The following is a 13,440-nucleotide window of genomic DNA, read 5'->3' as shown; positions in this document are numbered from 1 at the left end:
CAATAAATAGTAAATCAGAAATTAGAACCTGGTATTTGCAGGAATATCCATGACCCTCACAGATACCACAATCTGCTGTTGTTTAGATAAAATGGTGCAGTAATTGCATATAACCTATATCCTCCCATATACTTTAAATCATCTCTAGATTACTTTTAATACCTAATACAATATAACTGCTATGTAAATAGTTGTAAATACAATGTAAATACTTGCTGGCACACAACAAATTCAAGTTTTGCTCTTTGGAACTTTACAGAATTTTTTTCCCGGAATATTTTCAATCCAGGGTTGATGGAATCCACAGTTGCAGAACCTGTGGATACAGAGGGCTGACTGTATTTCTTACTCTGGTCCCTAAACTTTTTTAAAGTGACTGATAGTTCAGGCTTACATGGGACTGACTAGTTTTAACACTGAATTTCCCAGGCCAGGAAAAACCCTTGGTCCCAGGCAAATCAGGATGGTTAATCACCATGCCTGAAACCTTAACCCAAATCCCACTTACAATAGTTTTACAAGAATTTATCAAGAGCCTGATGATCACAGATCACAACTAAATTCCAGAGAACTCCACCATGCCTTATGAGACAAAGGGTTGCTAGAGAAACTCTACCTCTTCCTCCAAGTTAACTTTTCCCTGGTTTGATTAAAAAAAATGAATTTGCTGAAAATGGTGCAGATAATTTACCCTAAGAATATTCATAAGCAGGACCCTGAAAGTGGATGGGAGAATACACCTGAGGTGGAAATGCAGTCTTGTCATCTTGAAGTATGTGTAGCAAATCAAATAATCCTAAAAATACTACCTATTAAAGGTCCTCATTGTAGTCTCCATTAACTAATTATTTAGAATTTACTAAAATTAGTGTCTTAATCTGAGTTCCCCCAGAAGCTGACCCTGGAGTGCAAATAGTTCATTTAGGAGGTGATCCCAAGAGGCAGTAGCATGGTGCCAGAGAAGAAGGAAGGAAGGAAGCCAATATAGGGGTGATGATGAGCAGGTTACTGATGAAGGCAGCTGGGACTGGATCCCAATGGGACCTTTGAGAGATGGTGTAGAATATGCATGCGGGTTGTCCTCCACCAAAAAGCAAGGACACTGGGGTGTTTACTTTCGAATCTCTCTAGCATTGTGGCCTGGCAGTAGGAAGCCTTCAGCATGCATTGAAACAGTGAGTGCCCAGACAATATGAACAGAGCACCAACAGTTCTGCTATAATGGACCTCCGCAAATTATATCCTGAGTCTTCCCACTTCTCGTAATTCCTACAGTGACAACCCTAGTCTAAGCCAATGTCGACTCTCCCCTGAACCACTGCAGGAGCTTCCTCACTGGCTTCATTGTCTCCACTCTTCTTCTCCCTCAACCCCCAAAACACAGCCCAGATGATTTTTCTAAAGTATGAACCCAATTATGTCACCCTTACCCTACCAAAAACTCAGAGGTTCTCATTACCAGAATAGAAACTAGCTTCCTTACAGCCTTCAAAGCCGGTCTGACCACCCCCATCTCTCTGACCTCACCTCCTAGTAGTTTGTTCACTACTCAATAACCTACTCTTCTTTTTGCTGATTAGACGTGTCTCAATCTTTGCTCTTTTTCCCCTTCTGTTTATAATGCCCTTCCTAGTGGATGGCCTTTTCACTATTCAGGTCTAACTCAAGTATCACCTCCACACAGAGGCCTCCTCTTATACCTTAGCCCTAATCACACTTTTTATCGGTCCCCCCCAATTATCTTTTTACATGTTTTCATATTTATTGCCTGTCTCTGCATACCAGACAGTAAACTCTTAATAATCAGAGATCTGGCATGCCTTATTCAAAGCTATATTCCCACTACTGAGAATGGTTCCTAGCACATACCAGGGATTTCAGAAATATTTCTTTACTGAAAAAATTGATTGGTGAGGTTGAATGAAAGGCTTACTATTCTTATACATTGTAAACATAACTCCAATATACTTTGTTTATTGTTGGTTTATGATAATCATGAAGAGATGGTTTGCTAAGAAAAAGCAAAACTGGTGAGATTATGGAAAATTTTTCATTAGCAGTAACCTAATTAATGGAGTTCTACTTTCAAAGAGGTTTCTAATTATAATGTTCTAGCTATTTTTAGAATGAAAATAAAATGACAACTTCCAATTTTCTTTCTCCCCCTTAAGTAAACACATTTGTAGCTTTGAGTTAAAATTGTTCTGTTTCAAGGTTTAGTCATGCATTGAAAAATAACTGAAACTAACTATCAAAAAACATACCAATTTCCAGGAGGTAAATTATTGCTTTCTGAAAACCTAAACAGCTTTTCTTGTTTAAATATTTAAATTAAGGTGGTTATGTTTTATTTTCCATGTGGTGTTTCCTGCCTTCCCTTTCTACATGCTGGCTAATTTAGTCATTGAATCACATCTCATCTTATATAAAGACCCTGAAATTAAAAAATGTTTGGGATGAAGTCAGAAAATTTTAAATAGGAAAAAATAAACGCACACTATCAGAGTTCAGTGGGATGCTGATGGCAGAACATCCTCCTCCACAGTGAGCCTCAAAGACGCCCAAATATAGCTCAACCCACACTCCAGCCTTCTTCCCTCCCCTTCCCACCCCCAACCCCTCATGCCACCCGACTTTGCCCCACAAGCCAGCTTTCTCTCTCCTCTCTGCCTCTGCCTGGGCTATCACCAAGCCTATCTCCCATCCTCTCCTCTGACACTTTTCTTCCCTCAAGTCCAGCTCTCTCCACAGCTCTCTCCAAACCCCTCAGACACTCACTAGGTCTTTTTCTCTGTGCTCAGCACTCAGACTGTACTTGGTAAAATATGCAGAACATTCCCCTTACGTACTGTACTGTGACATCCTTCATCCCACTGGATAATCTCTCAGGGCAGGAACAGTGTCTTTATCCTGGAATCCTCCACCCTTATGCTCACTTATTGGGAAGTGCTCAAAAAGCAGTTGGTATTCTATTCATTCAATATATCTCAGGGTTCTGAGAGGGTATGTTCTGCATATATTATTTTATTCTGTATTGGTAATTGGTAATAAGCATGGGGTGGGAGGAGATTGGGGGAGGGACTGGTTATAAAAGACTCCTGTCTCCTCTTTTTCCTTATACTCTCCCTTTGGTCTCAAATGGGGCCAGAGAGCAGTGGAGAGATCCTAGACTGTTCTGACTTGCTGCACTACCGTGAGTAAGGTATTAGCAAACCGGTCTTTTCATTGACATCTTCTTAACTCCATTTACAAATACGTCTCCTATCTATCCTCCATTCCTCAAGGATTCTTGTACCTTAAAGCTTTTCAAATCCCCTGTTTAGGGCTTTCCTATTTTTTGACACTTCTATTAATACATCTAGACCCCAAAGTTCAGTCTAAGAAGGTTGGTTTACGGATTTAAGTTATGTAAACTAATGTATGAATATAGGAGCCTTTCTATTTTTAAAACAGGAATCAGTTATCTCCAATGAAATTCTAACAAATAAACTATTTTTAACTTGCAAGCTAGCTGTATTTTTTGCTAACTCCAGCACCCTGCTACTAAGCCTTCCACAGAAAATAACTTTTTATAAAAGACAGACATATTTATTAACTATTCACTAATTACTAACTTGTGTATTGTGACAGTCCTTTTTTCCTGCCTCATGCTTGATCTAGGATATCTCATTTCATCTTCTCCTGCCCTTGGACAGGTTCTCAGGCCTTTGGACTCTGACTGAATTATGCCACTGGCTTTCCTGGGTCTCCAGCTTACAGATGGCAGATGGTGGGACTCAGTCTCCATAATCACATGAGCCAATTCCTCAAAATCAATATAGCTATATCTACCTCCTGATGTTTCTGTTTCTCTAGAGAACACTGACTAATACAGATACATTTTTAAAAGATATGCAGAACTTTAAATAAAAAATACTACCAAAAAAATCACCAAGGTCACTTCCAGCTCATTGGTTAAAGCAACCAATGCTCCATAACACAGAGGTTCACCTGTGTTCTGATTGAGTTCCAGCTGTTTTAAATTACTCTTTAACCTATTATTGGCCTCATCTTCCAAATTTAAGCAAAAAAAAAAAATCCTTCATTCACCTTGAACTCAGTATCACATTTTGAGCAAGTGTTTTTGCTTTAGCCTTTATGCAGGGGGAGGGTAATTAGGTTTATTTATTTTATTTATTTTTAACAGAGGTACTAGGGATTGAACCCAGGACCTCATGCATGTTAAGCATGCACTCTACGTCTTGAGCTATACCCTCCCCCTGCTTCAGCCTTTAAATACCAGTCCAAAAACTTATTATAGCAAATATATTAGTTTATGTAGCTTTCTTCTTTTGAATTAATATTAAACTCTGTATTTGATCATATAAAGTTAAATTATTTCATCAATTTATGAGAAGGTTGTTTGAAAATATTTTAAATTAAAAGTGTAAGTGTCATTCTAATGTCACCACCTCTCTTTAAAATTGTAGGAAGCAAGAAGTTAAAGACCACTTTCCTTTTCTCATCCCCATTCCCCCAGAGATCACCACTGTTGGCAACTAGGTACACATCCTTTCCAAATATTTTTCATGTTTATATAGGTATATGGGTATCAATTTATGTTACTTATTAAAATTATGATATATTTACTGATCTACAATTTCTTTAATATCTTTCTAATTTAACACAGATACTTTTCTAGCTCACTACTTTGGATCTATTTTTTTTTAAAGGTTATGAAATAGTCAATTGTCTGAACACTCCATAATTTATCCAACCTTTCTTCTACTGACTGACATTTAGTTTCCTTTTTTTTTTTTTTTTTTGGTCTGGTACAAAGGAATGAATGTTTGTGTCCTTCCAAATTCATATGTTTAAATCCTAACTCCCAGTGTGATGGTATTAGGAGATGGGGCCTCTGGAATATAATTAGGTCATGAAGATAGAGCTTTCATGAATAGGATTAGTGCCCTTATACAAGGAACAGCAGAGCTCTTGCCTTCTTTCCATTCTATGAAGATACAATGAAAAGTTGGCAATTTGCAAATGGGAAGAGGGCTCTCACCAAACTTAACTGTGCCCTGACCTCAGACTCACAGCCTCTAGGACTGTAAGAAATAAATTTCTGTTGTTTACAAACCACCTTGTCTATAGTACTTTGCTATAACAGCCTAAATTGATGAAGACATCTCATCGAACCTTTTATTAGTAAGGATATATGATTAGGACTTCCCTTAATTACACTTCTTACAAACTTTCTTCCTTCAACCCAGCATCTCCCTGAATCTGTCATCTAGTCTTTCTCCTTTTCTGAACGTCCAGTCATGAAAAAACTGACCTCACATACTTGCTATACTTTCTTCATTTCTCATTTATTCCTCAACCCTGTAACCATCGTGCCCCTCTGCTCTTCTGAAACTGTTCTCGCTAAAGACAACCATGCCCACACAGCTGCCCAGGCCAGGAAATCTTCTTCCCAGGCTTCATCTCACTCAACACGGCCGCATCCTCTTAACCCTGGTTTCCTGAGGTCCAGTCTCTTGCCTTCTGGGGCAAGTCTCTTCTGGTTCTTCTCCTACCTCTAGCAGCTATTTCTCAATTTTCTCTGCTTGTCCCACCTCATCCGTGCCTTTCGTGCCAGTGTTCCAGAATTCTATTCGTGGCTCTTCTTTCCTCTCCTCCTACATGTCTTTCCGGTGTATTCATCCTCTCTGATAGTTTCAACTATCACCTCTATACTAAGGCTTTCCGAATCTATCTGTAGACCCTACTCTTCTGACCTACAATAGCCCAAATCTATCTTTCAGTATCTTCAATGGGCTGCCTCAGATTGACAACAAAACTATCCTTGTCTATAGCTGAGCTCGTGAGCTCTCTGCCTTGTCAAAACCTGATCCTCTGCCTTTATTCCATAACTTACTCATATGTCCACCCATCCCTGTGGTCCAAACTAAAACAAATCAGTCCTCCTCAGCTCCTTGCCCACCTTCATATCTAGTTTTTTATTCAGTTCCTTTATTATTTTTCTGAAGTAAGCTGTTCTGTTACTACCACATTTCTAAAGATATATTCATCAACCTTTGCCTGAATCATTGCAACACTTCACAACTGATCTCCTAGCCTTTAAGCACACCACCTTCAAGCCATTTTCTATATACCAATTAAGTAACTATCTGATATAACGTATGTCAGTCCCCTGTTTAAAAACCTCTGATACACACACAAGTATATATAAGGTCCTCAGTCATTAGACTCCATTTAACTAAACCATCACCCACCACTGACTGCTCTTTCAGCTCTTCCTCAAGCTGTCTGAGCCCCTACTTAAGTCTGGGCCTTTGCTCAGAGTATTCCATCAGCCTAAAATTTTCTCTCTCCCTCTTCCTATTACAATCCTATTTTTCTATTAGGACTCATCTCAAAACCATCTCCTCTGTGAATTCTTACCCAGCTCTCTTATCAATTACAGGAACACGAACCTCCTGTTCTGTGCAACCACAGCCCTTTGCTCACAACTCTCCTGCTGCATTTATCATCTGGTATTATAATGATCTGTTTCTCTATGTATCTTCTCCATAATGTCATAAATCCTTAATGAACAAAGTTCATGTCTTTCAGATCTTTGTATCCTATCACACAGTTCTGTGTTGCATGCAGTAAACACCAAAAAATATGCTTTGAGTTTACAGTTTGGAAAGACCGAACAGATCTCCAATCTGTGCCTCTAATCTACCGTGCTATAGATAACACTGCAGGGTGGAATGACAACTAAAAAATTTAGCAAATTTAGACTGGGTGTTTTGTTTACTTTTTTGTATTGGTAACACAGTTCTAGGATCAGCATTTCATCAGCAATTTCACTGGGGATAAACCAGGAGAACTTTCACTCTTTGGGATAGAAGAAAGCAGTTAAGATGATCCCGTTCGGTTTTTGGAATCAGGGAAATGTTTCCAATAATGAGAGATTACACATGGGCAGATGAAATGCTAAGTGGAAAGGATACAGATTACCTCTGTCTTCTCAGGGTGAGCTAGAATTATTTCCAAACTGGACTTCATGTATTTACTGATAACAAATCTTTATTTTCAAAATGTCCTTCTAAGTACAGAACAGTAAAAACTAATGAAATATTTATTGGCAAGAGCTCTTTTTTCCCTGAGTTCACTCATCACAAATGAACTCTTTGAACCCCAAGTCTGAGAATCTGGAAATACTATTAAGTTAGAAATATCACAGTAGTGGGAGGTATTGTTTCTTGAATCTGTCCCACATTTAATAAATGCTTTCACTGAGGGCACTTGTCTCCTAAGAGCCATATGTTCTGTTTAGATTAACACAGTTCCATTTCCATAGCTGTTTAAGCTAGACTTCCATGTGGAATCATCCAATCAATACAGTCAATGCTGCAGGAGGATCCTCTAGGTGCTGGGCACTGAAAATATAAACCCTGGAAAAAAGCAATTATCAGGAAAGAGGCAGCAGTCCTTGAGTTCCCTGGTCACTGTCAAAGATTTCAAAAGCACAGAAAAGCAACAAGGCACAGTAGAAACAGCGTTGAAGTCAGGCAAACTGGGTTTATATCCACATTCTACCACTTACTAGCTATATAACTTTAGGCAAGTCACTTGACCTGAAATTTCCTAATCTTTCCAATAAGGTGTATTGTACCTATGTCATACAGGAGTGAGATAATTTCTATTCATGATGAAATGAATGATGGTCTCTTTCCAAATCAATCTTTCACAATTTTAAAACATATGGGCATAGAGTAGCTTGCTTACAAACCAAAAGAAGTTGTAATACAGTCTTAGAGCCAAAGAATTCACGAGGAAGAGTTCTCAGCTAACAGATGAAGTGTTATGAAAACCAAAGTATCAAGTTAGATACTATAAATATGAACTTTTCATATCAAATTAATTTTTATGGGATAGTAGTCAAATGGCTTTGATGAAACTCTTTAAAACAATAGAGCTATTTTTTATCATGACAGTCTGGTTGTTCTAGTAAGTTTTGTTGACCTTGGGACTATACTAAAAAAAAAATTACTGATATTTCTGTAAGTTCTATATGAGCTCTGGACACAGCCACAACACAATTCATGGAAACAATGTTTTAAGAGTTTACTTAGAAAACGCAAAGAAATATTTTCCCTTGTATGAAGTTTCTTAACCTTAGGAGTTTGAGATGCTTTCAAACAGAAAAATTATTTTAAATGGCTTTATTGTCAATTTTTGGTACTGTACCAAATAAACCACTATGATTCATAGTAACTTTAAAAAACTATGTAATTATTTTCATTAATCATTTCACATACATTATTTTCTTTTCATTTTATTTAAAAAATTTTCAACTTACTGAAAATACAGTAGGGATTTATTCACCAAGCACACATTTTACTGGTTATTTAAATGACTAATGTGATTACACAAATTTTTCAACTAACTCTTCATGAATTTGATTCATTTAGCTTCATTCCTCTTTCTGAGGGGTAATGGCTCACTTTTGTGAATTATTTTAAATCTATGAGCTTTATAGTATAGGATTTGGATTGCATAATATTTGGATTATCTTTCAGATATTAAGTGAGTCAGCAGAAAAGTACTTCTAGTGAGAATACGCACTTCCAACATAAACACACACAATTTTTGCTCAAAAAAATGTTAAAGCATCAAGTTTAATAGATTTTTTTCTTAAGACTTTTATAATAAAGCATAGGCTAGCTGTCTCTGTGGTACTCCATTTCTAGCAAGCCTCCTTTTTTCTACCACCTGAAGATACTATATGTCTAGAAGAGCATTGTCCAATAGAACTTTCTGCCACAATGAAATATTACACTCTGTCCAGTACAGTACTCACTAGCCAGATGTTGCTACTGAGCACTTTAAAGGTGGTATGACTGATGAACTGAATTTTTTATTTTAATTAATTTAAATAGCTACATGTGGCTATTGTCGACTGTATTGGACAGTGCAGGTCTAGAACGCATGTTGAAATAGCTGGAGCAGTGGACAAGAATGATTACTACGTTCTCATGCCACACCTCCTCAAGCTATTCAACTCTTACCCATAGCAGGATACAAGTCAAGTCTCATTTCTTCCATGAAGCTTTCAGTGACCAACTCTAATCCACATGGATGTGTTTCTTCTTTGAACTCCTAAACACTTAACTGTTTCATAATGGAATTTAGTACTTGGACAACAGTGTAATTTTAATGTATGAAATTTTAGCATAAAATAATACAAATACTAGTACCAGCTTCTATTCATTGAAAGCTTACAATGTTAAATATTTTACACATACCTTATTTCATCTTTTTAATGGGCCTCTGAAGAATGTATTATAATCTCTATTTTACCCATGAGGAAGCTGTGACTCAGAATGATGAAGTAGAAAGTAGTGGGGGAGAGGGTATAGCTCAGTGGGAGAATGCATGCTTAGCATGCATGAGGTCCTAGGTTCAATCCCCAGTACCTCCATTAAAAATAAATAAACAAACCTAATTCCCTCTCCCCACCCCCCAGTAAAATAAAGAAAGATGAAGTGACTAGTCCAAGTCAAACAGCTAGTGAGTGGCAGAGCTGGAACTTGAAACCAAGTCCATGACTCCAGTCTACACAGGGTAGGGACCTTGTCAGAGTAAGCAGGGTCAAATGAGATACTTTGGCCTGATTTGATTATAGGAAGCATTATAACAAATTTAACCGTGTGAGAAAACGACTTTGTAACAATTACAATTTAGAGGGAGTAAGAGATTGTGATTCAATTTAAATTAAAAGAGTATTTTATTTATAGTTAAAGACTACTTCAAAGTTCTTCCATCATAGGCCAAATATACCACTTTATTAAAGACAAATTGCTCCCTCTAGTGAAAATCGATGGCAATACCATACCCCCAAGCATTCAAAAGGGAGAATCTCAGCAGAAGCTATACATTCTTCAGTAGTCTTTTGGAAATTTGTGGAGTTGTGTTTTGGTTATTACAAAGAATGGAGGTGGTTATTGGCTTTCATCATGTGGGGTTAGGGATGCTAGATATCATGCTGGAAGTCCTCATCAACAAAAAAATGGGCTGATTTCTGGGAGGGAAAACCCATTTAAATTTATTTACCTGAACCTGGAATTTAACATAATTTCACTTATAGAAACAAAACATGTTTGTACTGTTTCATTATGCAATGAATTTTCCAGGAAGGAAACTATGGCATTTCATCTAATTTAAAGCATTGTCTGTTATAAACATAGTATTATTTAAACATCACCAAGAAAGAATGAAAGGAAAGCATTGCCAATTAAGCTATATGATACAATGCATTCTTATCCATAATTTTATTTCTATTTAAAGGGCTCCTTTACCTATATTTAGACATAAATATCACACTTGGACACATCTAGAAGGAAAACAAAAGCAAAATAAATTAAGGTAGTTCTAAAACTTCTTGATATTCAGAAAATTTTCTGAAACCATTTTTGACTCAGAGTTGTCAATATCCATGTTTTTCTTTTTATTGATTGATAGATTTTTAATTTTCAAATATTTTTATGAGAATTTTTTTGGAGGAAGATTAGGTTTATTTGTTTGTTTTTGTTTGTTTGTTTTAATGGAGGTACTGGGGATTGAACCCAGGACCTTGTGCATGCCAAGTATGCACTCTACCACAGGGCTATACCCTCCCTTTCAATATCCATGTTTTTCAAAAGAAAACAGTCCTCTCTGCCATTGAGTATTTTGATGATGCTATATTTCTTAAAACAGTGCTCAACTCTTGTGTCTAGATTTTCTTCAAAGCCACTGACACCAATTATGTATGTTCTGATGTTGGCACTTTTTTGAGCCTTGCAAAAATATTGATGGGAAGTTTTCAGACAGCAATCCCATGGTTATACTCATTCTTCAGATGAATTTTAAATAGTTTGTGCAGAAGTGAAATTGGTAGCAATAACCAAGCTTGCACATGCTCAGGCAATAGCTTAACAATGATCATGCCTGACACTTGACTGACAGATAAGACATATCCTGATTTCAGAAATGAAATTTCTTACAAATTCTCTGTATTTCTTACAATGGAAGAAATATAGAACCATAGCAAGCAAGGGGAACTTTTTCTTTTCTTTTTTCCTTTTTCTTTTCCATAACTTAAGCAAGATTTGGTCACCAATTCAGAAAATCTCATCATCAGGATAATGCTACTCATGGTATTCGAGGCACAGATGAAACCTACCTGTATCAGGCTCCTTCCATGGTGACTGTAACAACAGGTGTAATTTTCTAACTGCTTTGTCATTTTTTATAATGTAGGCATGTTAATGCCTTTACACTGAAACATACTGTTATAAATTACCTTATTTTTCTTTTATATCACACTCAAGTCATTAAAATGATGTTTTTCTATTTAGGTGTGTGAGAGATTATATTACCTATGAATTTCATTTCAAGAAAGTAAAGCCTTTTAGAAAATACCTGTTATAAAAATATAACATTGGGTCTGGTAGGGTTTAGAAAATACTGAATGTAAGGATCTCTCTACACAGAAAGCAAATCCTCAGGCACTTTCCTAACAAATACTAATATGAGTGTGGATAGAAAAACAGGGGAGGAGGCAAAAAATTACTTACTAATTTAATACTAAGGTAGGATAGTTTTATGCTCTTATTTTAAGAAATGACTTCTCATTTTGTACAGAGAACATGATCTCTTGGGTCAAACTACCTGGATTCAAATAAAGATGCTCTATCATTTTGTATGTCATTTTGAGTGACAGTCTCTCTTAGCATCATCTCCCTGGTGAGTAAAATGAAGGTCATAATAGCATTACTTCACAGAGTTTTTATGAGAACTAAATGATACAATGCATCACATGGTGTTTACAACGACTGGTACATCAGAAGCAGTAAATGTGTGAAAGCTATGATTAAGTACAACCATAAAATATACCTTTCTGCAAAACAAAAACATAAAATTCTGCTAAAATCCTTACTATCTGAGAAATCTTTCCTGAAGAATCAAAGATTCCTTGATATGGTAAAGAGTAATTTCATAGTTCTGTGAATGTTTTCTCACAGAACCACATTAGAAAGATATTAGGCTATCCTTCGTGTAGTTTGCTTTATTGCCAATTGCCACAGAAACGTTGCTCTGTAATGTACAAATATATCTTTGATTCCAAAGTGCAAAAAGGTACTATATGAAACATACCAAAATATATTCCCCTACCAAGTAAAATGTAAAGCAGTATAGACACAGTATTAGTTTGTGTAAGATCATTTAAGATTTTATTTTATTCAAATATCATTAAGAATCTACCAAAATCTCAGCTCCATGCTATGCTGAGAAAACACAAAGGAAGAAGCAACTGCGCTCCTATCCCATGGGATGATGCTGGGATGCTGAGACTGACATGTATCAAACAACCGGAGTCACTATGAGGAACAGTATGATTAATTACACACTAAATTGCACAGCACAGTTTTAAGAGTTGTAGGAATTCAGAGGAGGATGATTAATGAGTCACAGGGTGGTTAAGGAAAAGTTTTGCACCTAGAAGAAGGGAGGGAAAATGTAGCAGTTACCATATACATGACTTTGGTTAAGGCAGTTAACCTCTCAGCACTACTGTTTCCTCTGCTGTAAAATTTGACAATTTAATGCATGTAAAATGCCTAGGGCAATCTAAAGCAAGAAAGATTTGTGGTAGGGTCTTAGAGAATGCACAGCATCTGCCTAAAAAGAGAATTTTCAGACAGCACGATATCCTCTGTCATGTAAAAGAGACACACACTGCTTTTAGGTTAAAAAAGGAAAAACTTTCACAATAGCCCTACTATAATAAGTACAGTTTTCTGTGGTAAATAGCAATCACTTCCCCCTCAACCCCCGCATGGCAAAATAACTCCTCCAGCACATGAAACTTTGGTGTGGGTTGAAATCCTAGAGAGTTCTTTCTTACAAGCAAAGGTTCTTTCTTTAAAAAAAGAAACGGCATAGAATATTCATATCTATTTGCTTTTCCTTCTAAATCCTTGCTTCTAACTGACCTTTCACTTATTCAAAAGTGATCAAAACAAGGGTTCTCCATCTTCTATAATAGTTATATTCACAATCACTTCTCTACTATGATTTTCAGTAATGAGAAGAAATTTAAGTTTTTTCCCATTTCCTATATTCAATCAAACATTCCATATCATGGCTTTTTCCAAATGTACTGACAATAAGAGGAGGAAGGGGCCTCCCAAAGTGTCTCAGTATTATCTGGGGAGATTACACTCACCAGAGTCCTGATTACATTGACATGCACCATTTATCACTGGAGTCTTTCCTAACGTTATCAGAGCACTAATTAATTACTCTTTCAGACATCATAATGGTGACTCTGACAAATAAAGCCACGTGTTTAGTACTTATCAAAGCCTGGTCCTGTTTTCTGCTCAAAAACAGAAGGCATATTAGTAATAAAAATTTCCA

This window comes from Camelus ferus, chromosome 8 (genome assembly GCF_009834535.1).
Source record: "Camelus ferus isolate YT-003-E chromosome 8, BCGSAC_Cfer_1.0, whole genome shotgun sequence".
In the NCBI taxonomy this organism is placed as follows: Eukaryota; Metazoa; Chordata; class Mammalia; order Artiodactyla; family Camelidae; genus Camelus; species Camelus ferus.
Note: the sequence above shows the minus strand (reverse complement) of the source record.